The sequence below is a fragment of the Platichthys flesus genome, chromosome 11 (assembly GCF_949316205.1).
Source record: "Platichthys flesus chromosome 11, fPlaFle2.1, whole genome shotgun sequence".
Taxonomy (NCBI): Eukaryota; Metazoa; Chordata; class Actinopteri; order Pleuronectiformes; family Pleuronectidae; genus Platichthys; species Platichthys flesus.
The window spans coordinates 3,165,590-3,193,298 of NC_084955.1; the positions used below are offsets into that span (position 1 = coordinate 3,165,590).

Genomic DNA, 27,709 nt, shown 5'->3' on the forward strand with positions numbered 1-27,709 from the left:
AATGCAAAATGACTCTTTTATTTCTACAGTGGGAACAACAAATGCTAGTTCCTTCATTCCTCTTTAGTGACTCCACAGTTTCCCGTCCTTTCCAACTGCACCCTCTATGGAGTGCAGAGTGTAAATGAATTGTTGCATAGTCCAAATGTAATGTCCCAAGCCATTCGGCCAAAACCAATGTTGCTGTCAAAACTATGAATAATCCAGAACAAGAGCTATAAGGACATATATCAGTGTTTGTACAGTCATTTTAAACCATTTAAAAGTGAGCATTATAAAACAATGATCTTAATCCAATTGGAGCAGGGTTGGGCTAACAGCCCATGTGGACTCTACTACAAAGGACAGAACCAATACCAAATTGCCTTAGACTACAAGGATGGTATGGACATAGCGAACAATACACCCACTCTTGAGTTATAAATCATTGGCTAAAGATATTCTGTTGCATTAGCCGGGAATCGAACCCGGTCCTCCCGCATGGCAGGCGAGAATTCTACCACTGAACCACCAATGCTTGTAAATGCCTAGCTTACAATTTTCAATTTTTCGAAAACGTACTCATAATGGACCCCTATGCCCTGCCAGAACAATTTGTCTGAGGTTTAAACCACTTCAAAGACCCCTTTGAAGTTTTGGAATGACATTTAATCTTCCTGAATATGAAATCTTAAATTTTAAAAAGTTGATCACCTGTCAGCGTTATGGCAGCTATAGGTGTGCAGAGGCTCTGTCTGCATTCCTGTCAATCTCTATTTTCTGCACATAGCAAAGAAGTACCACACGGTTTGGCCTGCAAGTAGTCCATATTGCAGGTGCTCTGCTTTTCACCAGAAATGCAAAATGACTCTTTCATTTCTACAGTGGGAACCACAAATGCTAGTTCCTTCATTCCTCTTTAGTGACTCCACAGTTTCCCGTCCTTTCCAACTGCACCCTCTATGGAGTGCAGAGTGTAAATGAATTGTTGCATAGTCCAAATGTAATGTCCCAAGCCATTCGGCCAAAACCAACGTTGCTCTCAAAACTATGAATAATCCAGAACAAGAGCTATAAGGACATATATCAGTGTTTGTACAGTCATTTTAAACCATTTAAAAGTGAGCATTATAAAACAATGATCTTAATCCAATTGGAGCAGGGTTGGGCTAACAGCCCATGTGGACTCTACTACAAAGGACAGAACCAATACCAAATTGCCTTAGACTACAAGGATGGTATGGACATAGCGAACAATACACCCACTCTTGAGTTATAAATCATTGGCTAAAGAAATTCTGTTGCATTAGCCGGGAATCGAACACGGGCCTCCCGCGTGGCAGGCGAGAATTCTATCACTGAACCACCAATGCTTGAAAATGCCTATCTTACAATTTTGAGTTTTTCGAAAAAAGTACTCATAAGGGACCCCTATGCCCTGCCAGAACAATTTATCTGAGGTTCAAACCACTTCAAAGACCCCTTTGAAGTTTTGGAATGACAGTTAATCTTCCTGAATATGAAATCTTAAATTTTAGAAAGTTGATCACCTGTCAGCGTTATGGCAGCTATAGGTGTGCAGAGGCTCTGTCTGCATTCCTGTCAATCTCTATTTTCTCGACATTGCAAAGAAGCACCACATGGTTTGGTCTGCAAGTAGTCCAAATTGCAGGTGCTCTGCTTTTCACCAGAAATGCAAAATTACTCTTTAATTTATACAGTGGGAAACAGAAATGCACGTCATTGCTCTTTAGGATCTCCACAGTTTCCCGTCCTTTCCAACTGCACCCTCTATGGAGTGCACAGTGTAAATGAATGCTTTACACTGCAATACAAGGTCACTCAAAACCTCATGTAAAAAGGCACATGCCCCGTGTGAGGGTTGAACTCACGACCTTCAGATTATGAGACTGACGCGCTGCCTACTGCGCCAACGAGGCCGATGGGACAGAGAAAATATGTGAGAAAAAAAAAGCTATGTTTAAAATAAAAAAATGTGAAGGACTACTTGTGAGTCAAGTAAGCAAACGCATCCAACGTCGGAAAATTCGGGATAAATGTTTGTAATCTAGAACATCGCTGTACAGCACTGTGTCCAAATAGTCCAAATGTTATGTCCCAAACCATTCAGACAAAACCAATGTTGCAGTCAAAACTTTGAATAATCCAGAACAAGAGTCACAAGAAGATGACTTATGAGTGTTTGTAAAGTCATTTTAAACCAGTTAAAAGTGAGCATTATAAATCAATGATATTATCCAGTTGGAGCAGGGTGGGGCTAACAGCCCATTCTCTACTGCTCTATTGCAAACGACAGAACCAATACCAGACAGCCTTGGACTACAAGGATGGTATGGACACAGCGAACAATACACCCACTCTTGAGTTATAAATCATTGGCTAAAGATATTCTGTTGCATTAGCCGGGAATCGAATCCGGGCCTCCAGCGTGGCAGGCGAGAATTCTACCACTGAACCACCAATGTTTGAAAATGCATATCTTACAATTTTGAGTTTTTCAAAAAAGGACTCATAAGGGACCCCTATGCCCTGCCAGAACAATTTATCTGAGGTTCAAACCACTTCAAAGACCCCTTTGAAGTTTTGGAATGACAGTTAATCTTCCTGAATATGAAATCTTAAATCTTAGAAAGTTGATCACCTGTCAGCGTTATGGCAGCTATAGGTGTGCAGAGGCTCTGTCTGCATTCCTGTCAATCTCTATTTTCTGCACATAGCAAAGAAGTACCACACGGTTTGGCCTGCAAGTCGTCCATATTGCAGGTGCTCTGCTTTTCACCAGAAATGCAAAATGACTCTTTCATTTCTACAGTGGGAACCACAAATGCTAGTTCCTTCATTCCTCTTTAGTGACTCCACAGTTTCCCGTCCTTTCCAACTGCACCCTCTATGGAGTGCAGAGTGTAAATGAATTGTTGCATAGTCCAAATGTAATGTCCCAAGCCATTCGGCCAAAACCAATGTTGCTCTCAAAACTATGAATAATCCAGAACAAGAGCTATAAGGACATATATCAGTGTTTGTACAGTCATTTTAAACCATTTAAAAGTGAGCATTATAAAACAATGATCTTAATCCAATTGGAGCAGGGTTGGGCTAACAGCCCATGTGGACTCTACTACAAAGGACAGAACCAATACCAAATTGCCTTGGACTACAAGGATGGTATGGACATAGCGAACAATACACCCACTCTTGAGTTATAAATCATTGGCTAAAGATATTCTGTTGCATTAGCCGGGAATCGAACCCGGGCCTCCCGCGTGGCAGGCAAGAATTCTACCACTGAACCATCAATGCTTAAAATTGCCTATCTTACAATTTTGAGTTTTTCGAAAACGTACTCATAAGGGACCCCTATGCCCTGCCAGAACAATTTATCTGAGGTTCAAACCACTTCAAAGACCCCTTTGAAGTTTTGGAATGACAGTTAATCTTCCTGAATATGAAATCTTAAATTTTAGAAAGTTGATCACCTGTCAGCGTTATGGCAGCTATAGGTGTGCAGAGGCTCTGTCTGCATTCCTGTCAATCTCTATTTTCTGCACATAGCAAAGAAGCACCACATGGTTTGGTCTGCAAGTAGTCCAAATTGCAGGTGCTCTGCTTTTCACCAGAAATGCAAAATTACTCTTTAATTTATACAGTGGGAAACAGAAATGCACGTCATTGCTCTTTAGGATCTCCACAGTTTCCCGTCCTTTCCAACTGCACCCTCTATGGAGTGCACAGTGTAAATGAATGCTTTACACTGCAATACAAGGTCACTCAAAACCTCATGTAAAAAGGCACATGCCCCGTGTGAGGGTTGAACTCACGACCTTCAGATTATGAGACTGACGCGCTGCCTACTGCGCCAACGAGGCCGATGGGACAGAGAAAATATGTGAGAAAAAAAAAGCTATGTTTAAAATAAAAAAATGTGAAGGACTACTTGTGAGTCAAGTAAGCAAACGCATCCAACGTCGGAAAATTCGGGATAAATGTTTGTAATCTAGAACATCGCTGTACAGCACTGTGTCCAAATAGTCCAAATGTTATGTCCCAAACCATTCAGACAAAACCAATGTTGCAGTCAAAACTTTGAATAATCCAGAACAAGAGTCACAAGAAGATGACTTATGAGTGTTTGTAAAGTCATTTTAAACCAGTTAAAAGTGAGCATTATAAATCAATGATATTATCCAGTTGGAGCAGGGTGGGGCTAACAGCCCATTCTCTACTGCTCTGCTGCAAACGACAGAACCAATACCAGATAGCCTTGGACTACAAGGATGGTATGGACATAGCGAAAAATACACCCACTCTTGAGTTATAAATCATTGGCTAAAGATATTCTGTTGCATTAGCCGGGAATCGAACCCGGTCCTCCCGCATGGCAGGCGAGAATTCTACCACTGAACCACCAATGCTTGTAAATGCCTAGCTTACAATTTTCAATTTTTCGAAAACGTACTCATAATGGACCCCTATGCCCTGCCAGAACAATTTGTCTGAGGTTTAAACCACTTCAAAGACCCCTTTGAAGTTTTGGAATGACATTTAATCTTCCTGAATATGAAATCTTAAATTTTAAAAAGTTGATCACCTGTCAGCGTTATGGCAGCTATAGGTGTGCAGAGGCTCTGTCTGCATTCCTGTCAATCTCTATTTTCTGCACATAGCAAAGAAGTACCACATGGTTTGGCCTGCAAGTAGTCCAAATTGCAGGTGCTCTGCTTTTCACCAGAAATGCAAAATGACTCTTTTATTTCTACAGTGGGAACAACAAATGCTAGTTCCTTCATTCCTCTTTAGTGACTCCACAGTTTCCCGTCCTTTCCAACTGCACCCTCTATGGAGTGCAGAGTGTAAATGAATTGTTGCATAGTCCAAATGTAATGTCCCAAGCCATTCGGCCAAAACCAATGTTGCTGTCAAAACTATGAATAATCCAGAACAAGAGCTATAAGGACATATATCAGTGTTTGTACAGTCATTTTAAACCATTTAAAAGTGAGCATTATAAAACAATGATCTTAATCCAATTGGAGCAGGGTTGGGCTAACAGCCCATGTGGACTCTACTACAAAGGACAGAACCAATACCAAATTGCCTTAGACTACAAGGATGGTATGGACATAGCGAACAATACACCCACTCTTGAGTTATAAATCATTGGCTAAAGATATTCTGTTGCATTAGCCGGGAATCGAACCCGGTCCTCCCGCATGGCAGGCGAGAATTCTACCACTGAACCACCAATGCTTGTAAATGCCTAGCTTACAATTTTCAATTTTTCGAAAACGTACTCATAATGGACCCCTATGCCCTGCCAGAACAATTTGTCTGAGGTTTAAACCACTTCAAAGACCCCTTTGAAGTTTTGGAATGACATTTAATCTTCCTGAATATGAAATCTTAAATTTTAAAAAGTTGATCACCTGTCAGCGTTATGGCAGCTATAGGTGTGCAGAGGCTCTGTCTGCATTCCTGTCAATCTCTATTTTCTGCACATAGCAAAGAAGTACCACACGGTTTGGCCTGCAAGTAGTCCATATTGCAGGTGCTCTGCTTTTCACCAGAAATGCAAAATGACTCTTTCATTTCTACAGTGGGAACCACAAATGCTAGTTCCTTCATTCCTCTTTAGTGACTCCACAGTTTCCCGTCCTTTCCAACTGCACCCTCTATGGAGTGCAGAGTGTAAATGAATTGTTGCATAGTCCAAATGTAATGTCCCAAGCCATTCGGCCAAAACCAACGTTGCTCTCAAAACTATGAATAATCCAGAACAAGAGCTATAAGGACATATATCAGTGTTTGTACAGTCATTTTAAACCATTTAAAAGTGAGCATTATAAAACAATGATCTTAATCCAATTGGAGCAGGGTTGGGCTAACAGCCCATGTGGACTCTACTACAAAGGACAGAACCAATACCAAATTGCCTTAGACTACAAGGATGGTATGGACATAGCGAACAATACACCCACTCTTGAGTTATAAATCATTGGCTAAAGAAATTCTGTTGCATTAGCCGGGAATCGAACCCGGGCCTCCCGCGTGGCAGGCGAGAATTCTACCACTGAACCACCAATGCTTGAAAATGCCTATCTTACAATTTTGAGTTTTTCGAAAAAAGTACTCATAAGGGACCCCTATGCCCTGCCAGAACAATTTATCTGAGGTTCAAACCACTTCAAAGACCCCTTTGAAGTTTTGGAATGACAGTTAATCTTCCTGAATATGAAATCTTAAATTTTAGAAAGTTGATCACCTGTCAGCGTTATGGCAGCTATAGGTGTGCAGAGGCTCTGTCTGCATTCCTGTCAATCTCTATTTTCTCGACATTGCAAAGAAGCACCACATGGTTTGGTCTGCAAGTAGTCCAAATTGCAGGTGCTCTGCTTTTCACCAGAAATGCAAAATTACTCTTTAATTTATACAGTGGGAAACAGAAATGCACGTCATTGCTCTTTAGGATCTCCACAGTTTCCCGTCCTTTCCAACTGCACCCTCTATGGAGTGCACAGTGTAAATGAATGCTTTACACTGCAATACAAGGTCACTCAAAACCTCATGTAAAAAGGCACATGCCCCATGTGAGGGTTGAACTCACGACCTTCAGATTATGAGACTGACGCGCTGCCTACTGCGCCAACGAGGCCGATGGGACAGAGAAAATATGTGAGAAAAAAAAAGCTATGTTTAAAATAAAAAAATGTGAAGGACTACTTGTGAGTCAAGTAAGCAAACGCATCCAACGTCGGAAAATTCGGGATAAATGTTTGTAATCTAGAACATCGCTGTACAGCACTGTGTCCAAATAGTCCAAATGTTATGTCCCAAACCATTCAGACAAAACCAATGTTGCAGTCAAAACTTTGAATAATCCAGAACAAGAGTCACAAGAAGATGACTTATGAGTGTTTGTAAAGTCATTTTAAACCAGTTAAAAGTGAGCATTATAAATCAATGATATTATCCAGTTGGAGCAGGGTGGGGCTAACAGCCCATTCTCTACTGCTCTATTGCAAACGACAGAACCAATACCAGACAGCCTTGGACTACAAGGATGGTATGGACACAGCGAACAATACACCCACTCTTGAGTTATAAATCATTGGCTAAAGATATTCTGTTGCATTAGCCGGGAATCGAATCCGGGCCTCCCGCGTGGCAGGCGAGAATTCTACCACTGAACCACCAATGTTTGAAAATGCCTATCTTACAATTTTGAGTTTTTCAAAAAAGGACTCATAAGGGACCCCTATGCCCTGCCAGAACAATTTATCTGAGGTTCAAACCACTTCAAAGACCCCTTTGAAGTTTTGGAATGACAGTTAATCTTCCTGAATATGAAATCTTAAATTTTAGAAAGTTGATCACCTGTCAGCGTTATGGCAGCTATAGGTGTGCAGAGGCTCTGTCTGCATTCCTGTCAATCTCTATTTTCTGCACATAGCAAAGAAGTACCACACGGTTTGGCCTGCAAGTCGTCCATATTGCAGGTGCTCTGCTTTTCACCAGAAATGCAAAATGACTCTTTCATTTCTACAGTGGGAACCACAAATGCTAGTTCCTTCATTCCTCTTTAGTGACTCCACAGTTTCCCGTCCTTTCCAACTGCACCCTCTATGGAGTGCAGAGTGTAAATGAATTGTTGCATAGTCCAAATGTAATGTCCCAAGCCATTCGGCCAAAACCAATGTTGCTCTCAAAACTATGAATAATCCAGAACAAGAGCTATAAGGACATATATCAGTGTTTGTACAGTCATTTTAAACCATTTAAAAGTGAGCATTATAAAACAATGATCTTAATCCAATTGGAGCAGGGTTGGGCTAACAGCCCATGTGGACTCTACTACAAAGGACAGAACCAATACCAAATTGCCTTGGACTACAAGGATGGTATGGACATAGCGAACAATACACCCACTCTTGAGTTATAAATCATTGGCTAAAGATATTCTGTTGCATTAGCCGGGAATCGAACCCGGGCCTCCCGCGTGGCAGGCGAGAATTCTACCACTGAACCACCAATGCTTGAAAATGCCTATCTTACAATTTTGAGTTTTTCGAAAACGTACTCATAAGGGACCCCTATGCCCTGCCAGAACAATTTATCTGAGGTTCAAACCACTTCAAAGACCCCTTTGAAGTTTTGGAATGACAGTTAATCTTCCTGAATATGAAATCTTAAATTTTAGAAAGTTGATCACCTGTCAGCGTTATGGCAGCTATAGGTGTGCAGAGGCTCTGTCTGCATTCCTGTCAATCTCTATTTTCTGCACATAGCAAAGAAGTACCACACGGTTTGGTCTGCAAGTAGTCCAAATTGCAGGTGCTCTGCTTTTCACCAGAAATGCAAAATTACTCTTTAATTTATACAGTGGGAAACAGAAATGCACGTCATTGCTCCTTAGGATCTCCACAGTTTCCCGTCCTTTCCAACTGCACCCTCTATGGAGTGCACAGTGTAAATGAATGCTTTACACTGCAATACAAGGTCACTCAAAACCTCATGTAAAAAGGCACATGCCCCGTGTGAGGGTTGAACTCACGACCTTCAGATTATGAGACTGACGCGCTGCCTACTGCGCCAACGAGGCCGATGGGACAGAGAAAATATGTGAGAAAAAAAAAGCTATGTTTAAAATAAAAAAATGTGAAGGACTACTTGTGAGTCAAGTAAGCAAACGCATCCAACGTCGGAAAATTCGGGATAAATGTTTGTAATCTAGAACATCGCTGTACAGCACTGTGTCCAAATAGTCCAAATGTTATGTCCCAAACCATTCAGACAAAACCAATGTTGCAGTCAAAACTTTGAATAATCCAGAACAAGAGTCACAAGAAGATGACTTATGAGTGTTTGTAAAGTCATTTTAAACCAGTTAAAAGTGAGCATTATAAATCAATGATATTATCCAGTTGGAGCAGGGTGGGGCTAACAGCCCATTCTCTACTGCTCTGCTGCAAACGACAGAACCAATACCAGATAGCCTTGGACTACAAGGATGGTATGGACATAGCGAACAATACACCCACTCTTGAGTTATAAATCATTGGCTAAAGATATTCTGTTGCATTAGCCGGGAATCGAACCCGGGCCTCCCGCGTGGCAGGCGAGAATTCTACCACTGAACCACCAATGCTTGAAAATGCCTATCTTACAATTTTGAGTTTTTCGAAAACGTACTCATAAGGGACCCCTATGCCCTGCCAGAACAATTTATCTGAGGTTCAAACCACTTCAAAGACCCCTTTGAAGTTTTGGAATGACAGTTAATCTTCCTGAATATGAAATCTTAAATTTTAGAAAGTTGATCACCTGTCAGCGTTATGGCAGCTATAGGTGTGCAGAGGCTCTGTCTGCATTCCTGTCAATCTCTATTTTCTGCACATAGCAAAGAAGTACCACATGGTTTGGCCTGCAAGTAGTCCAAATTGCAGGTGCTCTGCTTTTCACCAGAAATGCAAAATGACTCTTTTATTTCTACAGTGGGAACCACAAATGCTAGTTCCTTCATTCCTCTTTAGTGACTCCACAGTTTCCCGTCCTTTCCAACTGCACCCTCTATGGAGTGCAGAGTGTAAATGAATTGTTGCATAGTCCAAATGTAATGTCCCAAGCCATTCGGCCAAAACCAATGTTGCTGTCAAAACTATGAATAATCCAGAACAAGAGCTATAAGGACATATATCAGTGTTTGTACAGTCATTTTAAACCATTTAAAAGTGAGCATTATAAAACAATGATCTTAATCCAATTGGAGCAGGGTTGGGCTAACAGCCCATGTGGACTCTACTACAAAGGACAGAACCAATACCAAATTGCCTTGGACTACAAGGATGGTATGGACATAGCGAACAATACACCCACTCTTGAGTTATAAATCATTGGCTAAAGATATTCTGTTGCATTAGCCGGGAATCGAACCAGGGCCTCCCGCGTGGCAGGCGAGAATTCTACCACTGAACCATCAATTTTGAGTTTTTCTAAAACGTACTCATAAGGGACCCCTATGCCCTGCCAGAACAATTTATCTGAGGTTCAAACCAACAATTTATCTGAGGTTCAAACCACTTCAAAGACCCCTTTGAAGTTTTGGAATGACAGTTAATCTTCCTGAATATGAAATCTTAAATTTTAGAAAGTTGATCACCTGTCAGCGTTATGGCAGCTATAGGTGTGCAGAGGCTCTGTCTGCATTCCTGTCAATCTCTATTTTCTGCACATAGCAAAGAAGTACCACACGGTTTGGCCTGCAAGTCGTCCATATTGCAGGTGCTCTGCTTTTCACCAGAAATGCAAAATGACTCTTTCATTTCTACAGTGGGAACCACAAATGCTAGTTCCTTCATTCCTCTTTAGTGACTCCACAGTTTCCCGTCCTTTCCAACTGCACCCTCTATGGAGTGCAGAGTGTAAATGAATTGTTGCATAGTCCAAATGTAATGTCCCAAGCCATTCGGCCAAAACCAATGTTGCTCTCAAAACTATGAATAATCCAGAACAAGAGCTATAAGGACATATATCAGTGTTTGTACAGTCATTTTAAACCATTTAAAAGTGAGCATTATAAAACAATGATCTTAATCCAATTGGAGCAGGGTTGGGCTAACAGCCCATGTGGACTCTACTACAAAGGACAGAACCAATACCAAATTGCCTTGGACTACAAGGATGGTATGGACATAGCGAACAATACACCCACTCTTGAGTTATAAATCATTGGCTAAAGATATTCTGTTGCATTAGCCGGGAATCGAACCCGGGCCTCCCGCGTGGCAGGCGAGAATTCTACCACTGAACCACCAATGCTTGAAAATGCCTATCTTACAATTTTGAGTTTTTCGAAAACGTACTCATAAGGGACCCCTATGCCCTGCCAGAACAATTTATCTGAGGTTCAAACCACTTCAAAGACCCCTTTGAAGTTTTGGAATGACAGTTAATCTTCCTGAATATGAAATCTTAAATTTTAGAAAGTTGATCACCTGTCAGCGTTATGGCAGCTATAGGTGTGCAGAGGCTCTGTCTGCATTCCTGTCAATCTCTATTTTCTGCACATAGCAAAGAAGTACCACATGGTTTGGCCTGCAAGTAGTCCAAATTGCAGGTGCTCTGCTTTTCACCAGAAATGCAAAATGACTCTTTTATTTCTACAGTGGGAACCACAAATGCTAGTTCCTTCATTCCTCTTTAGTGACTCCACAGTTTCCCGTCCTTTCCAACTGCACCCTCTATGGAGTGCAGAGTGTAAATGAATTGTTGCATAGTCCAAATGTAATGTCCCAAGCCATTCGGCCAAAACCAATGTTGCTGTCAAAACTATGAATAATCCAGAACAAGAGCTATAAGGACATATATCAGTGTTTGTACAGTCATTTTAAACCATTTAAAAGTGAGCATTATAAAACAATGATCTTAATCCAATTGGAGCAGGGTTGGGCTAACAGCCCATGTGGACTCTACTACAAAGGACAGAACCAATACCAAATTGCCTTGGACTACAAGGATGGTATGGACATAGCGAACAATACACCCACTCTTGAGTTATAAATCATTGGCTAAAGATATTCTGTTGCATTAGCCGGGAATCGAACCAGGGCCTCCCGCGTGGCAGGCGAGAATTCTACCACTGAACCATCAATTTTGAGTTTTTCTAAAACGTACTCATAAGGGACCCCTATGCCCTGCCAGAACAATTTATCTGAGGTTCAAACCAACAATTTATCTGAGGTTCAAACCACTTCAAAGACCCCTTTGAAGTTTTGGAATGACAGTTAATCTTCCTGAATATGAAATCTTAAATTTTAGAAAGTTGATCACCTGTCAGCGTTATGGCAGCTATAGGTGTGCAGAGGCTCTGTCTGCATTCCTGTCAATCTCTATTTTCTGCACATAGCAAAGAAGTACCACACGGTTTGGCCTGCAAGTCATCCATATTGCAGGTGCTCTGCTTTTCACCAGAAATGCAAAATGACTCTTTCATTTCTACAGTGGGAACCACAAATGCTAGTTCCTTCATTCCTCTTTAGTGACTCCACAGTTTCCCGTCCTTTCCAACTGCACCCTCTATGGAGTGCAGAGTGTAAATGAATTGTTGCATAGTCCAAATGTAATGTCCCAAGCCATTCGGCCAAAACCAATGTTGCTCTCAAAACTATGAATAATCCAGAACAAGAGCTATAAGGACATATATCAGTGTTTGTACAGTCATTTTAAACCATTTAAAAGTGAGCATTATAAAACAATGATCTTAATCCAATTGGAGCAGGGTTGGGCTAACAGCCCATGTGGACTCTACTACAAAGGACAGAACCAATACCAAATTGCCTTGGACTACAAGGATGGTATGGACATAGCGAACAATACACCCACTCTTGAGTTATAAATCATTGGCTAAAGATATTCTGTTGCATTAGCCGGGAATCGAACCCGGGCCTCCCGCGTGGCAGGCAAGAATTCTACCACTGAACCATCAATGCTTGAAATTGCCTATCTTACAATTTTGAGTTTTTCGAAAACGTACTCATAAGGGACCCCTATGCCCTGCCAGAACAATTTATCTGAGGTTCAAACCAACAATTTATCTGAGGTTCAAACCACTTCAAAGACCCCTTTGAAGTTTTGGAATGACAGTTAATCTTCCTGAATATGAAATCTTAAATTTTAGAAAGTTGATCACCTGTCAGCGTTATGGCAGCTATAGGTGTGCAGAGGCTCTGTCTGCATTCCTGTCAATCTCTATTTTCTGCACATAGCAAAGAAGTACCACACGGTTTGGCCTGCAAGTAGTCCATATTGCAGGTGCTCTGCTTTTCACCAGAAATGCAAAATGACTCTTTCATTTCTACAGTGGGAACCACAAATGCTAGTTCCTTCATTCCTCTTTAGTGACTCCACAGTTTCCCGTCCTTTCCAACTGCACCCTCTATGGAGTGCAGAGTGTAAATGAATTGTTGCATAGTCCAAATGTAATGTCCCAAGCCATTCGGCCAAAACCAATGTTGCTCTCAAAACTATGAATAATCCAGAACAAGAGCTATAAGGACATATATCAGTGTTTGTACAGTCATTTTAAACCATTTAAAAGTGAGCATTATAAAACAATGATCTTAATCCAATTGGAGCAGGGTTGGGCTAACAGCCCATGTGGACTCTACTACAAAGGACAGAACCAATACCAAATTGCCTTAGACTACAAGGATGGTATGGACATAGCGAACAATACACCCACTCTTGAGTTATAAATCATTGGCTAAAGATATTCTGTTGCATTAGCCGGGAATCGAACCCGGGCCTCCCGCGTGGCAGGCGAGAATTCTACCACTGAACCACCAATGCTTGAAAATGCCTATCTTACAATTTTGAGTTTTTCGAAAAAAGTACTCATAAGGGACCCCTATGCCCTGCCAGAACAATTTATCTGAGGTTCAAACCACTTCAAAGACCCCTTTGAAGTTTTGGAATGACAGTTAATCTTCCTGAATATGAAATCTTAAATTTTAGAAAGTTGATCACCTGTCAGCGTTATGGCAGCTATAGGTGTGCAGAGGCTCTGTCTGCATTCCTGTCAATCTCTATTTTCTGCACATAGCAAAGAAGCACCACATGGTTTGGTCTGCAAGTAGTCCAAATTGCAGGTGCTCTGCTTTTCACCAGAAATGCAAAATTACTCTTTAATTTATACAGTGGGAAACAGAAATGCACGTCATTGCTCTTTAGGATCTCCACAGTTTCCCGTCCTTTCCAACTGCACCCTCTATGGAGTGCACAGTGTAAATGAATGCTTTACACTGCAATACAAGGTCACTCAAAACCTCATGTAAAAAGGCACATGCCCCGTGTGAGGGTTGAACTCACGACCTTCAGATTATGAGACTGACGCGCTGCCTACTGTTCGGGATAAATGTTTGTAATCTAGAACATCGCTGTACAGCACTGTGTCCAAATAGTCCAAATGTTATGTCCCAAACCATTCAGACAAAACCAATGTTGCAGTCAAAACTTTGAATAATCCAGAACAAGAGTCACAAGAAGATGACTTATGAGTGTTTGTACAGTCATTTTAAACCAGTTAAAAGTGAGCATTATAAATCAATGATATTATCCAGTTGGAGCAGGGTGGGGCTAACAGCCCATTCTCTACTGCTCTATTGCAAACGACAGAACCAATACCAGACAGCCTTGGACTACAAGGATGGTATGGACACAGCGAACAATACACCCGCTCTTGAGTTATAAATCATTGGCTAAAGATATTCTGTTGCATTAGCCGGGAATCGAACCCGGGCCTCCCGCGTGGCAGGCGAGAATTCTACCACTGAACCACCAATGCTTGAAAATGCCTATCTTACAATTTTGAGTTTTTCGAAAAAAGTACTCATAAGGGACCCCTATGCCCTGCCAGAACAATTTATCTGAGGTTCAAACCACTTCAAAGACCCCTTTGAAGTTTTGGAATGACAGTTAATCTTCCTGAATATGAAATCTTAAATTTTAGAAAGTTGATCACCTGTCAGCGTTATGGCAGCTATAGGTGTGCAGAGGCTCTGTCTGCATTCCTGTCAATCTCTATTTTCTGCACATAGCAAAGAAGCACCACATGGTTTGGTCTGCAAGTAGTCCAAATTGCAGGTGCTCTGCTTTTCACCAGAAATGCAAAATTACTCTTTAATTTATACAGTGGGAAACAGAAATGCACGTCATTGCTCTTTAGGATCTCCACAGTTTCCCGTCCTTTCCAACTGCACCCTCTATGGAGTGCACAGTGTAAATGAATGCTTTACACTGCAATACAAGGTCACTCAAAACCTCATGTAAAAAGGCACATGCCCCGTGTGAGGGTTGAACTCACGACCTTCAGATTATGAGACTGACGCGCTGCCTACTGCGCCAACGAGGCCGATGGGACAGAGAAAATATGTGAGAAAAAAAAAGCTATGTTTAAAATAAAAAAATGTGAAGGACTACTTGTGAGTCAAGTAAGCAAACGCATCCAACGTCGGAAAATTCGGGATAAATGTTTGTAATCTAGAACATCGCTGTACAGCACTGTGTCCAAATAGTCCAAATGTTATGTCCCAAACCATTCAGACAAAACCAATGTTGCAGTCAAAACTTTGAATAATCCAGAACAAGAGTCACAAGAAGATGACTTATGAGTGTTTGTAAAGTCATTTTAAACCAGTTAAAAGTGAGCATTATAAATCAATGATATTATCCAGTTGGAGCAGGGTGGGGCTAACAGCCCATTCTCTACTGCTCTATTGCAAACGACAGAACCAATACCAGACAGCCTTGGACTACAAGGATGGTATGGACACAGCGAACAATACACCCACTCTTGAGTTATAAATCATTGGCTAAAGATATTCTGTTGCATTAGCCGGGAATCGAACCCAGGCCTCCCGCGTGGCAGGCGAGAATTCTACCACTGAACCACCAATGCTTGAAAATGCCTATCTTACAATTTTGAGTTTTTCGAAAAAAGTACTCATAAGGGACCCCTATGCCCTGCCAGAACAATTTATCTGAGGTTCAAACCACTTCAAAGACCCCTTTGAAGTTTTGGAATGACAGTTAATCTTCCTGAATATGAAATCTTAAATTTTAGAAAGTTGATCACCTGTCAGCATTATGGCAGCTATAGGTGTGCAGAGGCTCTGTCTGCATTCCTGTCAATCTCTATTTTCTGCACATAGCAAAGAAGTACCACACGGTTTGGCCTGCAAGTAGTCCATATTGCAGGTGCTCTGCTTTTCACCAGAAATGCAAAATGACTCTTTCATTTCTACAGTGGGAACCACAAATGCTAGTTCCTTCATTCCTCTTTAGTGACTCCACAGTTTCCCGTCCTTTCCAACTGCACCCTCTATGGAGTGCAGAGTGTAAATGAATTGTTGCATAGTCCAAATGTAATGTCCCAAGCCATTCGGCCAAAACCAATGTTGCTCTCAAAACTAGGAATAATCCAGAACAAGAGCTATAAGGACATATATCAGTGTTTGTACAGTCATTTTAAACCATTTAAAAGTGAGCATTATAAAACAATGATCTTAATCCAATTGGAGCAGGGTTGGGCTAACAGCCCATGTGGACTCTACTACAAAGGACAGAACCAATACCAAATTGCCTTAGACTACAAGGATGGTATGGACATAGCGAACAATACACCCACTCTTGAGTTATAAATCATTGGCTAAAGAAATTCTGTTGCATTAGCCGGGAATCGAACCCGGGCCTCCCGCGTGGCAGGCGAGAATTCTACCACTGAACCACCAATGCTTGAAAATGCCTATCTTACAATTTTGAGTTTTTCGAAAAAAGTACTCATAAGGGACCCCTATGCCCTGCCAGAACAATTTATCTGAGGTTCAAACCACTTCAAAGACCCCTTTGAAGTTTTGGAATGACAGTTAATCTTCCTGAATATGAAATCTTAAATTTTAGAAAGTTGATCACCTGTCAGCGTTATGGCAGCTATAGGTGTGCAGAGGCTCTGTCTGCATTCCTGTCAATCTCTATTTTCTGCACATAGCAAAGAAGCACCACATGGTTTGGTCTGCAAGTAGTCCAAATTGCAGGTGCTCTGCTTTTCACCAGAAATGCAAAATTACTCTTTAATTTATACAGTGGGAACCAGAAATGCACGTCATTGCTCTTTAGGATCTCCACAGTTTCCCGTCCTTTCCAACTGCACCCTCTATGGAGTGCACAGTGTAAATGAATGCTTTACACTGCAATACAAGGTCACTCAAAACCTCATGTAAAAAGGCACATGCCCCGTGTGAGGGTTGAACTCACGACCTTCAGATTATGAGACTGACGCGCTGCCTACTGCGCCAACGAGGCCGATGGGACAGAGAAAATATGTGAGAAAAAAAAAGCTATGTTTAAAATAAAAAAATGTGAAGGACTACTTGTGAGTCAAGTAAGCAAACGCATCCAACGTCGGAAAATTCGGGATAAATGTTTGTAATCTAGAACATCGCTGTACAGCACTGTGTCCAAATAGTCCAAATGTTATGTCCCAAACCATTCAGACAAAACCAATGTTGCAGTCAAAACTTTGAATAATCCAGAACAAGAGTCACAAGAAGATGACTTATGAGTGTTTGTAAAGTCATTTTAAACCAGTTAAAAGTGAGCATTATAAATCAATGATATTATCCAGTTGGAGCAGGGTGGGGCTAACAGCCCATTCTCTACTGCTCTGCTGCAAACGACAGAAACAATACCAGACAGCCTTGGACTACAAGGATGGTATGGACATAGCGAACAATACACCCACTCTTGAGTTATAAATCATTGGCTAAAGATATTCTGTTGCATTAGCCGGGAATCGAACCCGGGCCTCCCGCGTGGCAGGCGAGAATTCTACCACTGAACCACCAATGCTTGAAAATGCCTATCTTACAATTTTGAGTTTTTCGAAAACGTACTCATAAGGGACCCCTATGCCCTGCCAGAACAATTTATCTGAGGTTCAAACCACTTCAAAGACCCCTTTGAAGTTTTGGAATGACAGTTAATCTTCCTGAATATGAAATCTTAAATTTTAGAAAGTTGATCACCTGTCAGCGTTATGGCAGCTATAGGTGTGCAGAGGCTCTGTCTGCATTCCTGTCAATCTCTATTTTCTGCACATAGCAAAGAAGTACCACATGGTTTGGCCTGCAAGTAGTCCAAATTGCAGGTGCTCTGCTTTTCACCAGAAAATGCAAAATGACTCTTTTATTTCTACAGTGGGAACCACAAATGCTAGTTCCTTCATTCCTCTTTAGTGACTCCACAGTTTCCCGTCCTTTCCAACTGCACCCTCTATGGAGTGCAGAGTGTAAATGAATGCTTTACACTGCAATACAAGGTCACTCAAAACCTCATGTAAAAAGGCACATGCCCCGTGTGAGGGTTGAACTCACGACCTTCAGATTATGAGACTGACGCGCTGCCTACTGCGCCAACGAGGCCGATGGGACAGAGAAAATATGTGAGAAAAAAAAAGCTATGTTTAAAATAAAAAAATGTGAAGGACTACTTGTGAGTCAAGTAAGCAAACGCATCCAACGTCGGAAAATTCGGGATAAATGTTTGTAATCTAGAACATCGCTGTACAGCACTGTGTCCAAATAGTCCAAATGTTATGTCCCAAACCATTCAGACAAAACCAATGTTGCAGTCAAAACTTTGAATAATCCAGAACAAGAGTCACAAGAAGATGACTTATGAGTGTTTGTAAAGTCATTTTAAACCAGTTAAAAGTGAGCATTATAAATCAATGATATTATCCAGTTGGAGCAGGGTGGGGCTAACAGCCCATTCTCTACTGCTCTATTGCAAACGACAGAACCAATACCAGACAGCCTTGGACTACAAGGATGGTATGGACACAGCGAACAATACACCCACTCTTGAGTTATAAATCATTGGCTAAAGATATTCTGTTGCATTAGCCGGGAATCGAACCCAGGCCTCCCGCGTGGCAGGCGAGAATTCTACCACTGAACCACCAATGCTTGAAAATGCCTATCTTACAATTTTGAGTTTTTCGAAAAAAGTACTCATAAGGGACCCCTATGCCCTGCCAGAACAATTTATCTGAGGTTCAAACCACTTCAAAGACCCCTTTGAAGTTTTGGAATGACAGTTAATCTTCCTGAATATGAAATCTTAAATTTTAGAAAGTTGATCACCTGTCAGCGTTATGGCAGCTATAGGTGTGCAGAGGCTCTGTCTGCATTCCTGTCAATCTCTATTTTCTGCACATAGCAAAGAAGTACCACACGGTTTGGCCTGCAAGTAGTCCATATTGCAGGTGCTCTGCTTTTCACCAGAAATGCAAAATGACTCTTTCATTTCTACAGTGGGAACCACAAATGCTAGTTCCTTCATTCCTCTTTAGTGACTCCACAGTTTCCCGTCCTTTCCAACTGCACCCTCTATGGAGTGCAGAGTGTAAATGAATTGTTGCATAGTCCAAATGTAATGTCCCAAGCCATTCGGCCAAAACCAATGTTGCTCTCAAAACTAGGAATAATCCAGAACAAGAGCTATAAGGACATATATCAGTGTTTGTACAGTCATTTTAAACCATTTAAAAGTGAGCATTATAAAACAATGATCTTAATCCAATTGGAGCAGGGTTGGGCTAACAGCCCATGTGGACTCTACTACAAAGGACAGAACCAATACCAAATTGCCTTAGACTACAAGGATGGTATGGACATAGCGAACAATACACCCACTCTTGAGTTATAAATCATTGGCTAAAGAAATTCTGTTGCATTAGCCGGGAATCGAACCCGGGCCTCCCGCGTGGCAGGCGAGAATTCTACCACTGAACCACCAATGCTTGAAAATGCCTATCTTACAATTTTGAGTTTTTCGAAAAAAGTACTCATAAGGGACCCCTATGCCCTGCCAGAACAATTTATCTGAGGTTCAAACCACTTCAAAGACCCCTTTGAAGTTTTGGAATGACAGTTAATCTTCCTGAATATGAAATCTTAAATTTTAGAAAGTTGATCACCTGTCAGCGTTATGGCAGCTATAGGTGTGCAGAGGCTCTGTCTGCATTCCTGTCAATCTCTATTTTCTGCACATAGCAAAGAAGTACCACACGGTTTGGCCTGCAAGTCGTCCATATTGCAGGTGCTCTGCTTTTCACCAGAAATGCAAAATGACTCTTTCATTTCTACAGTGGGAACCACAAATGCTAGTTCCTTCATTCCTCTTTAGTGACTCCACAGTTTCCCGTCCTTTCCAACTGCACCCTCTATGGAGTGCAGAGTGTAAATGAATTGTTGCATAGTCCAAATGTAATGTCCCAAGCCATTCGGCCAAAACCAATGTTGCTCTCAAAACTATGAATAATCCAGAACAAGAGCTATAAGGACATATATCAGTGTTTGTACAGTCATTTTAAACCATTTAAAAGTGAGCATTATAAAACAATGATCTTAATCCAATTGGAGCAGGGTTGGGCTAACAGCCCATGTGGACTCTACTACAAAGGACAGAACCAATACCAAATTGCCTTGGACTACAAGGATGGTATGGACATAGCGAACAATACACCCACTCTTGAGTTATAAATCATTGGCTAAAGATATTCTGTTGCATTAGCCGGGAATCGAACCCGGGCCTCCCGCGTGGCAGGCAAGAATTCTACCACTGAACCATCAATGCTTGAAATTGCCTATCTTACAATTTTGAGTTTTTCGAAAACGTACTCATAAGGGACCCCTATGCCCTGCCAGAACAATTTATCTGAGGTTCAAACCAACAATTTATCTGAGGTTCAAACCACTTCAAAGACCCCTTTGAAGTTTTGGAATGACAGTTAATCTTCCTGAATATGAAATCTTAAATTTTAGAAAGTTGATCACCTGTCAGCGTTATGGCAGCTATAGGTGTGCAGAGGCTCTGTCTGCATTCCTGTCAATCTCTATTTTCTGCACATAGCAAAGAAGTACCACATGGTTTGGCCTGCAAGTAGTCCAAATTGCAGGTGCTCTGCTTTTCACCAGAAAATGCAAAATGACTCTTTTATTTCTACAGTGGGAACCACAAATGCTAGTTCCTTCATTCCTCTTTAGTGACTCCACAGTTTCCCGTCCTTTCCAACTGCACCCTCTATGGAGTGCAGAGTGTAAATGAATGCTTTACACTGCAATACAAGGTCACTCAAAACCTCATGTAAAAAGGCACATGCCCCGTGTGAGGGTTGAACTCACGACCTTCAGATTATGAGACTGACGCGCTGCCTACTGCGCCAACGAGGCCGATGGGACAGCGAAAATATGTGAGAAAAAAAAAGCTATGTTTAAAATAAAAAAATGTGAAGGACTACTTGTGAGTCAAGTAAGCAAACGCATCCAACGTCGGAAAATTCGGGATAAATGTTTGTAATCTAGAACATCGCTGTACAGCACTGTGTCCAAATAGTCCAAATGTTATGTCCCAAACCATTCAGACAAAACCAATGTTGCAGTCAAAACTTTGAATAATCCAGAACAAGAGTCACAAGAAGATGACTTATGAGTGTTTGTAAAGTCATTTTAAACCAGTTAAAAGTGAGCATTATAAATCAATGATATTATCCAGTTGGAGCAGGGTGGGGCTAACAGCCCATTCTCTACTGCTCTGCTGCAAACGACAGAACCAATACCAGACAGCCTTGGACTACAAGGATGGTATGGACATAGCGAACAATACACCCACTCTTGAGTTATAAATCATTGGCTAAAGATATTCTGTTGCATTAGCCGGGAATCAAACCCGGGCCTCCCGCGTGGCAGGCGAGAATTCTACCACTGAACCACCAATGCTTGAAAATGCCTATCTTACAATTTTGAGTTTTTCGCAAACGTACTCATAAGGGACCCCTATGCCCTGCCAGAACAATTTATCTGAGGTTCAAACCACTTCAAAGACCCCTTTGAAGTTTTGGAATGACAGTTAATCTTCCTGAATATGAAATCTTAAATTTTAGAAAGTTGATCACCTGTCAGCGTTATGGCAGCTATAGGTGTGCAGAGGCTCTGTCTGCATTCCTGTCAATCTCTATTTTCTGCACATAGCAAAGAAGTACCACATGGTTTGGCCTGCAAGTAGTCCAAATTGCAGGTGCTCTGCTTTTCACCAGAAATGCAAATTGACTCTTTTATTTCTACAGTGGGAACCACAAATGCTAGTTCCTTCATTCCTCTTTAGTGACTCCACAGTTTCCCGTCCTTTCCAACTGCACCCTCTATGGAGTGCAGAGTGTAAATGAATGCTTTACACTGCAATACAAGGTCACTCAAAACCTCATGTAAAAAGGCACATGCCCCGTGTGAGGGTTGAACTCACGACCTTCAGATTATGAGACTGACGCGCTGCCTACTGCGCCAACGAGGCCGATGGGATCGAGAAAATATGTGAGAAAAAAAAAGCTATGTTTAAAATAAAAAAATGTGAAGGACTACTTGTGAGTCAAGTAAGCAAACGCATCCAACGTCGGAAAATTCGGGATAAATGTTTGTAATCTAGAACATCGCTGTACAGCACTGTGTCCAAATAGTCCAAATGTTATGTCCCAAACCATTCAGACAAAACCAATGTTGCAGTCAAAACTTTGAATAATCCAGAACAAGAGTCACAAGAAGATGACTTATGAGTGTTTGTAAAGTCATTTTAAACCAGTTAAAAGTGAGCATTATAAATCAATGATATTATCCAGTTGGAGCAGGGTGGGGCTAACAGCCCATTCTCTACTGCTCTGCTGCAAACGACAGAACCAATACCAGACAGCCTTGGACTACAAGGATGGTATGGACATAGCGAACAATACACCCACTCTTGAGTTATAAATCATTGGCTTATTTCTACAGTGGGAACCAGAAATGCACGTCATTGCTCTTTAGGATCTCCACAGTTTCCCGTCCTTTCCAACTGCACCCTCTATGGAGTGCACAGTGTAAATGAATGCTTTACACTGCAATACAAGGTCACTCAAAACCTCATGTAAAAAGGCACATGCCCCGTGTGAGGGTTGAACTCACGACCTTCAGATTATGAGACTGATGCGCTGCCTACTGCGCCAACGAGGCCGATAGGACAGAGAAAATATGTGAGAAAAAAAAAGCTATGTTTAAAATAAAAAAATGTGAAGGACTACTTGTGAGTCAAGTAAGCAAACGCATCCAACGTCGGAAAATTCGGGATAAATGTTTGTAATCTAGAACATCGCTGTACAGCACTGTGTCCAAATAGTCCAAATGTTATGTCCCAAACCATTCAGACAAAACCAATGTTGCAGTCAAAACTTTGAATAATCCAGAACAAGAGTCACAAGAAGATGACTTATGAGTGTTTGTAAAGTCATTTTAAACCAGTTAAAAGTGAGCATTATAAATCAATGATATTATCCAGTTGGAGCAGGGTGGGGCTAACAGCCCATTCTCTACTGCTCTGCTGCAAACGACAGAACCAATACCAGACAGCCTTGGACTACAAGGATGGTATGGACATAGCGAACAATACACCCACTCTTGAGTTATAAATCATTGGCTAAAGATATTCTGTTGCATTAGCCGGGAATCGAACCCGGGCCTCCCGCGTGGCAGGCGAGAATTCTACCACTGAACCACCAATGCTTGAAAATGCCTATCTTACAATTTTGAGTTTTTCGAAAACGTACTCATAAGGGACCCCTATGCCCTGCCAGAACAATTTATCTGAGGTTCAAACCACTTCAAAGACCCCTTTGAAGTTTTGGAATGACAGTTAATCTTCCTGAATATGAAATCTTAAATTTTAGAAAGTTGATCACCTGTCAGCGTTATGGCAGCTATAGATGTGCAGAGGCTCTGTCTGCATTCCTGTCAATCTCTATTTTCTGCACATAGCAAAGAAGTACCACATGGGTTGGCCTGCAAGTAGTCCAAATTGCAGGTGCTCTGCTTTTCACCAGAAATGCAAAATTACTCTTTTATTTCTACAGTGGGAACCACAAATGCTAGTTCCTTCATTCCTCTTTAGTGACTCCACAGTTTCCCGTCCTTTCCAACTGCACCCTCTATGGAGTGCAGAGTGTAAATGAATTGTTGCATAGTCCAAATGTAATGTCCCAAGCCATTCGGCCAAAACCAATGTTGCTCTCAAAACTATGAATAATCCAGAACAAGAGCTATAAGGACATATATCAGTGTTTGTAAAGTCATTTTAAACCATTTAAAAGTGAGCATTATAAAACAATGATCTTAATCCAATTGGAGCAGGGTTGGGCTAACAGCCCATGTGGACTCTACTACAAAGGACAGAACCAATACCAAATTGCCTTAGACTACAAGGATGGTATGGACATAGCGAACAATACACCCACTCTTGAGTTATAAATCATTGGCTAAAGAAATTCTGTTGCATTAGCCGGGAATCGAACCCGGGCCTCCCGCGTGGCAGGCAAGTTTCTACCACTGAACCACCAATGCTTGAAAATGCCTATCTTACAATTTTGAGTTTTTCGAAAAAAGTACTCATAAGGGACCCCTATGCCCTGCCAGAACAATTTATCTGAGGTTCAAACCACTTCAAAGACCCCTTTGAAGTATTTGGAATGACAGTTAATCTTCCTGAATATGAAATCTTAAATTTTAGAAAGTTGATCACCTGTCAGCGTTATGGCAGCTATAGGTGTGCAGAGGCTCTGTCTGCATTCCTGTCAATCTCTATTTTCTGCACATAGCAAAGAAGCACCACATGGTTTGGTCTGCAAGTAGTCCAAATTGCAGGTGCTCTGCTTTTCACCAGAAATGCAAAATTACTCTTTAATTTATACAGTGGGAACCAGAAATGCACGTCATTGCTCTTTAGGATCTCCACAGTTTCCCGTCCTTTCCAACTGCACCCTCTATGGAGTGCACAGTGTAAATGAATGCTTTACACTGCAATACAAGGTCACTCAAAACCTCATGTAAAAAGGCACATGCCCCGTGTGAGGGTTGAACTCACGACCTTCAGATTATGAGACTGACGCGCTGCCTACTGCGCCAACGAGGCCGATGGGACAGAGAAAATATGTGAGAAAAAAAAAGCTATGTTTAAAATAAAAAAATGTGAAGGACTACTTGTGAGTCAAGTAAGCAAACGCATCCAACGTCGGAAAATTCGGGATAAATGTTTGTAATCTAGAACATCGCTGTACAGCACTGTGTCCAAATAGTCCAAATGTTATGTCCCAAACCATTCAGACAAAACCAATGTTGCAGTCAAAACTTTGAATAATCCAGAACAAGAGTCACAAGAAGATGACTTATGAGTGTTTGTAAAGTCATTTTAAACCAGTTAAAAGTGAGCATTATAAATCAATGATATTATCCAGTTGGAGCAGGGTGGGGCTAACAGCCCATTCTCTACTGCTCTGCTGCAAACGACAGAAACAATACCAGACAGCCTTGGACTACAAGGATGGTATGGACATAGCGAACAATACACCCACTCTTGAGTTATAAATCATTGGCTAAAGATATTCTGTTGCATTAGCCGGGAATCGAACCCGGGCCTCCCGCGTGGCAGGCGAGAATTCTACCACTGAACCACCAATGCTTGAAAATGCCTATCTTACAATTTTGAGTTTTTCGAAAACGTACTCATAAGGGACCCCTATGCCCTGCCAGAACAATTTATCTGAGGTTCAAACCACTTCAAAGACCCCTTTGAAGTTTTGGAATGACAGTTAATCTTCCTGAATATGAAATCTTAAATTTTAGAAAGTTGATCACCTGTCAGCGTTATGGCAGCTATAGGTGTGCAGAGGCTCTGTCTGCATTCCTGTCAATCTCTATTTTCTGCACATAGCAAAGAAGTACCACATGGTTTGGCCTGCAAGTAGTCCAAATTGCAGGTGCTCTGCTTTTCACCAGAAAATGCAAAATGACTCTTTTATTTCTACAGTGGGAACCACAAATGCTAGTTCCTTCATTCCTCTTTAGTGACTCCACAGTTTCCCGTCCTTTCCAACTGCACCCTCTATGGAGTGCAGAGTGTAAATGAATGCTTTACACTGCAATACAAGGTCACTCAAAACCTCATGTAAAAAGGCACATGCCCCGTGTGAGGGTTGAACTCACGACCTTCAGATTATGAGACTGACGCGCTGCCTACTGCGCCAACGAGGCCGATGGGACAGCGAAAATATGTGAGAAAAAAAAAGCTATGTTTAAAATAAAAAAATGTGAAGGACTACTTGTGAGTCAAGTAAGCAAACGCATCCAACGTCGGAAAATTCGGGATAAATGTTTGTAATCTAGAACATCGCTGTACAGCACTGTGTCCAAATAGTCCAAATGTTATGTCCCAAACCATTCAGACAAAACCAATGTTGCAGTCAAAACTTTGAATAATCCAGAACAAGAGTCACAAGAAGATGACTTATGAGTGTTTGTAAAGTCATTTTAAACCAGTTAAAAGTGAGCATTATAAATCAATGATATTATCCAGTTGGAGCAGGGTGGGGCTAACAGCCCATTCTCTACTGCTCTGCTGCAAACGACAGAACCAATACCAGACAGCCTTGGACTACAAGGATGGTATGGACATAGCGAACAATACACCCACTCTTGAGTTATAAATCATTGGCTAAAGATATTCTGTTGCATTAGCCGGGAATCAAACCCGGGCCTCCCGCGTGGCAGGCGAGAATTCTACCACTGAACCACCAATGCTTGAAAATGCCTATCTTACAATTTTGAGTTTTTCGAAAACGTACTCATAAGGGACCCCTATGCCCTGCCAGAACAATTTATCTGAGGTTCAAACCACTTCAAAGACCCCTTTGAAGTTTTGGAATGACAGTTAATCTTCCTGAATATGAAATCTTAAATTTTAGAAAGTTGATCACCTGTCAGCGTTATGGCAGCTATAGGTGTGCAGAGGCTCTGTCTGCATTCCTGTCAATCTCTATTTTCTGCACATAGCAAAGAAGTACCACATGGTTTGGCCTGCAAGTAGTCCAAATTGCAGGTGCTCTGCTTTTCACCAGAAATGCAAATTGACTCTTTTATTTCTACAGTGGGAACCACAAATGCTAGTTCCTTCATTCCTCTTTAGTGACTCCACAGTTTCCCGTCCTTTCCAACTGCACCCTCTATGGAGTGCAGAGTGTAAATGAATGCTTTACACTGCAATACAAGGTCACTCAAAACCTCATGTAAAAAGGCACATGCCCCGTGTGAGGGTTGAACTCACGACCTTCAGATTATGAGACTGACGCGCTGCCTACTGCGCCAACGAGGCCGATGGGATCGAGAAAATATGTGAGAAAAAAAAAGCTATGTTTAAAATAAAAAAATGTGAAGGACTACTTGTGAGTCAAGTAAGCAAACGCATCCAACGTCGGAAAATTCGGGATAAATGTTTGTAATCTAGAACATCGCTGTACAGCACTGTGTCCAAATAGTCCAAATGTTATGTCCCAAACCATTCAGACAAAACCAATGTTGCAGTCAAAACTTTGAATAATCCAGAACAAGAGTCACAAGAAGATGACTTATGAGTGTTTGTAAAGTCATTTTAAACCAGTTAAAAGTGAGCATTATAAATCAATGATATTATCCAGTTGGAGCAGGGTGGGGCTAACAGCCCATTCTCTACTGCTCTGCTGCAAACGACAGAACCAATACCAGACAGCCTTGGACTACAAGGATGGTATGGACATAGCGAACAATACACCCACTCTTGAGTTATAAATCATTGGCTTATTTCTACAGTGGGAACCAGAAATGCACGTCATTGCTCTTTAGGATCTCCACAGTTTCCCGTCCTTTCCAACTGCACCCTCTATGGAGTGCACAGTGTAAATGAATGCTTTACACTGCAATACAAGGTCACTCAAAACCTCATGTAAAAAGGCACATGCCCCGTGTGAGGGTTGAACTCACGACCTTCAGATTATGAGACTGATGCGCTGCCTACTGCGCCAACGAGGCCGATGGGACAGAGAAAATATGTGAGAAAAAAAAAGCTATGTTTAAAATAAAAAAATGTGAAGGACTACTTGTGAGTCAAGTAAGCAAACGCATCCAACGTCGGAAAATTCGGGATAAATGTTTGTAATCTAGAACATCGCTGTACAGCACTGTGTCCAAATAGTCCAAATGTTATGTCCCAAACCATTCAGACAAAACCAATGTTGCAGTCAAAACTTTGAATAATCCAGAACAAGAGTCAC

At 41.5% G+C, this 27,709-nt stretch overlaps 1 protein-coding gene and 32 non-coding genes across 33 annotated transcripts in view; all 33 read right to left on the reverse strand.

The window, feature by feature from the left end:
• snap91a (synaptosome associated protein 91a) overlaps positions 1–27,709 on the reverse strand; it is a 130,368-nt gene that overhangs the window by 33,502 nt on the left and 69,157 nt on the right. The gene's annotated exons all lie outside the window — the stretch shown is intronic.
• On the reverse strand, positions 447–517 carry trnag-gcc (transfer RNA glycine (anticodon GCC)). Its single transcript has one exon. It is a non-coding gene; the product is annotated as a tRNA-Gly (tRNA).
• On the reverse strand, positions 1,847–1,919 carry trnam-cau (transfer RNA methionine (anticodon CAU)). Its single transcript has one exon. It is a non-coding gene; the product is annotated as a tRNA-Met (tRNA).
• Positions 3,794–3,866, reverse strand: trnam-cau (transfer RNA methionine (anticodon CAU)). The gene has a single exon. It is a non-coding gene; the product is annotated as a tRNA-Met (tRNA).
• trnag-gcc (transfer RNA glycine (anticodon GCC)) lies at positions 4,342–4,412 on the reverse strand. Its single transcript has one exon. It is a non-coding gene; the product is annotated as a tRNA-Gly (tRNA).
• trnag-gcc (transfer RNA glycine (anticodon GCC)) lies at positions 5,177–5,247 on the reverse strand. The gene has a single exon. It is a non-coding gene; the product is annotated as a tRNA-Gly (tRNA).
• trnag-gcc (transfer RNA glycine (anticodon GCC)) lies at positions 6,012–6,082 on the reverse strand. The gene has a single exon. It is a non-coding gene; the product is annotated as a tRNA-Gly (tRNA).
• trnam-cau (transfer RNA methionine (anticodon CAU)) lies at positions 6,577–6,649 on the reverse strand. Its single transcript has one exon. It is a non-coding gene; the product is annotated as a tRNA-Met (tRNA).
• Positions 7,960–8,030, reverse strand: trnag-gcc (transfer RNA glycine (anticodon GCC)). Its single transcript has one exon. It is a non-coding gene; the product is annotated as a tRNA-Gly (tRNA).
• Positions 8,524–8,596, reverse strand: trnam-cau (transfer RNA methionine (anticodon CAU)). The gene has a single exon. It is a non-coding gene; the product is annotated as a tRNA-Met (tRNA).
• On the reverse strand, positions 9,072–9,142 carry trnag-gcc (transfer RNA glycine (anticodon GCC)). Its single transcript has one exon. It is a non-coding gene; the product is annotated as a tRNA-Gly (tRNA).
• On the reverse strand, positions 10,742–10,812 carry trnag-gcc (transfer RNA glycine (anticodon GCC)). The gene has a single exon. It is a non-coding gene; the product is annotated as a tRNA-Gly (tRNA).
• Positions 13,271–13,341, reverse strand: trnag-gcc (transfer RNA glycine (anticodon GCC)). Its single transcript has one exon. It is a non-coding gene; the product is annotated as a tRNA-Gly (tRNA).
• Positions 14,265–14,335, reverse strand: trnag-gcc (transfer RNA glycine (anticodon GCC)). The gene has a single exon. It is a non-coding gene; the product is annotated as a tRNA-Gly (tRNA).
• On the reverse strand, positions 14,830–14,902 carry trnam-cau (transfer RNA methionine (anticodon CAU)). The gene has a single exon. It is a non-coding gene; the product is annotated as a tRNA-Met (tRNA).
• Positions 15,378–15,448, reverse strand: trnag-gcc (transfer RNA glycine (anticodon GCC)). The gene has a single exon. It is a non-coding gene; the product is annotated as a tRNA-Gly (tRNA).
• On the reverse strand, positions 16,214–16,284 carry trnag-gcc (transfer RNA glycine (anticodon GCC)). The gene has a single exon. It is a non-coding gene; the product is annotated as a tRNA-Gly (tRNA).
• trnam-cau (transfer RNA methionine (anticodon CAU)) lies at positions 16,779–16,851 on the reverse strand. Its single transcript has one exon. It is a non-coding gene; the product is annotated as a tRNA-Met (tRNA).
• trnag-gcc (transfer RNA glycine (anticodon GCC)) lies at positions 17,327–17,397 on the reverse strand. Its single transcript has one exon. It is a non-coding gene; the product is annotated as a tRNA-Gly (tRNA).
• Positions 17,897–17,969, reverse strand: trnam-cau (transfer RNA methionine (anticodon CAU)). Its single transcript has one exon. It is a non-coding gene; the product is annotated as a tRNA-Met (tRNA).
• trnag-gcc (transfer RNA glycine (anticodon GCC)) lies at positions 18,445–18,515 on the reverse strand. Its single transcript has one exon. It is a non-coding gene; the product is annotated as a tRNA-Gly (tRNA).
• trnag-gcc (transfer RNA glycine (anticodon GCC)) lies at positions 19,281–19,351 on the reverse strand. Its single transcript has one exon. It is a non-coding gene; the product is annotated as a tRNA-Gly (tRNA).
• Positions 20,711–20,783, reverse strand: trnam-cau (transfer RNA methionine (anticodon CAU)). The gene has a single exon. It is a non-coding gene; the product is annotated as a tRNA-Met (tRNA).
• Positions 21,259–21,329, reverse strand: trnag-gcc (transfer RNA glycine (anticodon GCC)). The gene has a single exon. It is a non-coding gene; the product is annotated as a tRNA-Gly (tRNA).
• On the reverse strand, positions 21,828–21,900 carry trnam-cau (transfer RNA methionine (anticodon CAU)). Its single transcript has one exon. It is a non-coding gene; the product is annotated as a tRNA-Met (tRNA).
• On the reverse strand, positions 22,520–22,592 carry trnam-cau (transfer RNA methionine (anticodon CAU)). The gene has a single exon. It is a non-coding gene; the product is annotated as a tRNA-Met (tRNA).
• trnag-gcc (transfer RNA glycine (anticodon GCC)) lies at positions 23,068–23,138 on the reverse strand. Its single transcript has one exon. It is a non-coding gene; the product is annotated as a tRNA-Gly (tRNA).
• trnam-cau (transfer RNA methionine (anticodon CAU)) lies at positions 24,468–24,540 on the reverse strand. Its single transcript has one exon. It is a non-coding gene; the product is annotated as a tRNA-Met (tRNA).
• On the reverse strand, positions 25,016–25,086 carry trnag-gcc (transfer RNA glycine (anticodon GCC)). Its single transcript has one exon. It is a non-coding gene; the product is annotated as a tRNA-Gly (tRNA).
• Positions 25,586–25,658, reverse strand: trnam-cau (transfer RNA methionine (anticodon CAU)). Its single transcript has one exon. It is a non-coding gene; the product is annotated as a tRNA-Met (tRNA).
• trnag-gcc (transfer RNA glycine (anticodon GCC)) lies at positions 26,134–26,204 on the reverse strand. The gene has a single exon. It is a non-coding gene; the product is annotated as a tRNA-Gly (tRNA).
• Positions 26,703–26,775, reverse strand: trnam-cau (transfer RNA methionine (anticodon CAU)). Its single transcript has one exon. It is a non-coding gene; the product is annotated as a tRNA-Met (tRNA).
• On the reverse strand, positions 27,395–27,467 carry trnam-cau (transfer RNA methionine (anticodon CAU)). The gene has a single exon. It is a non-coding gene; the product is annotated as a tRNA-Met (tRNA).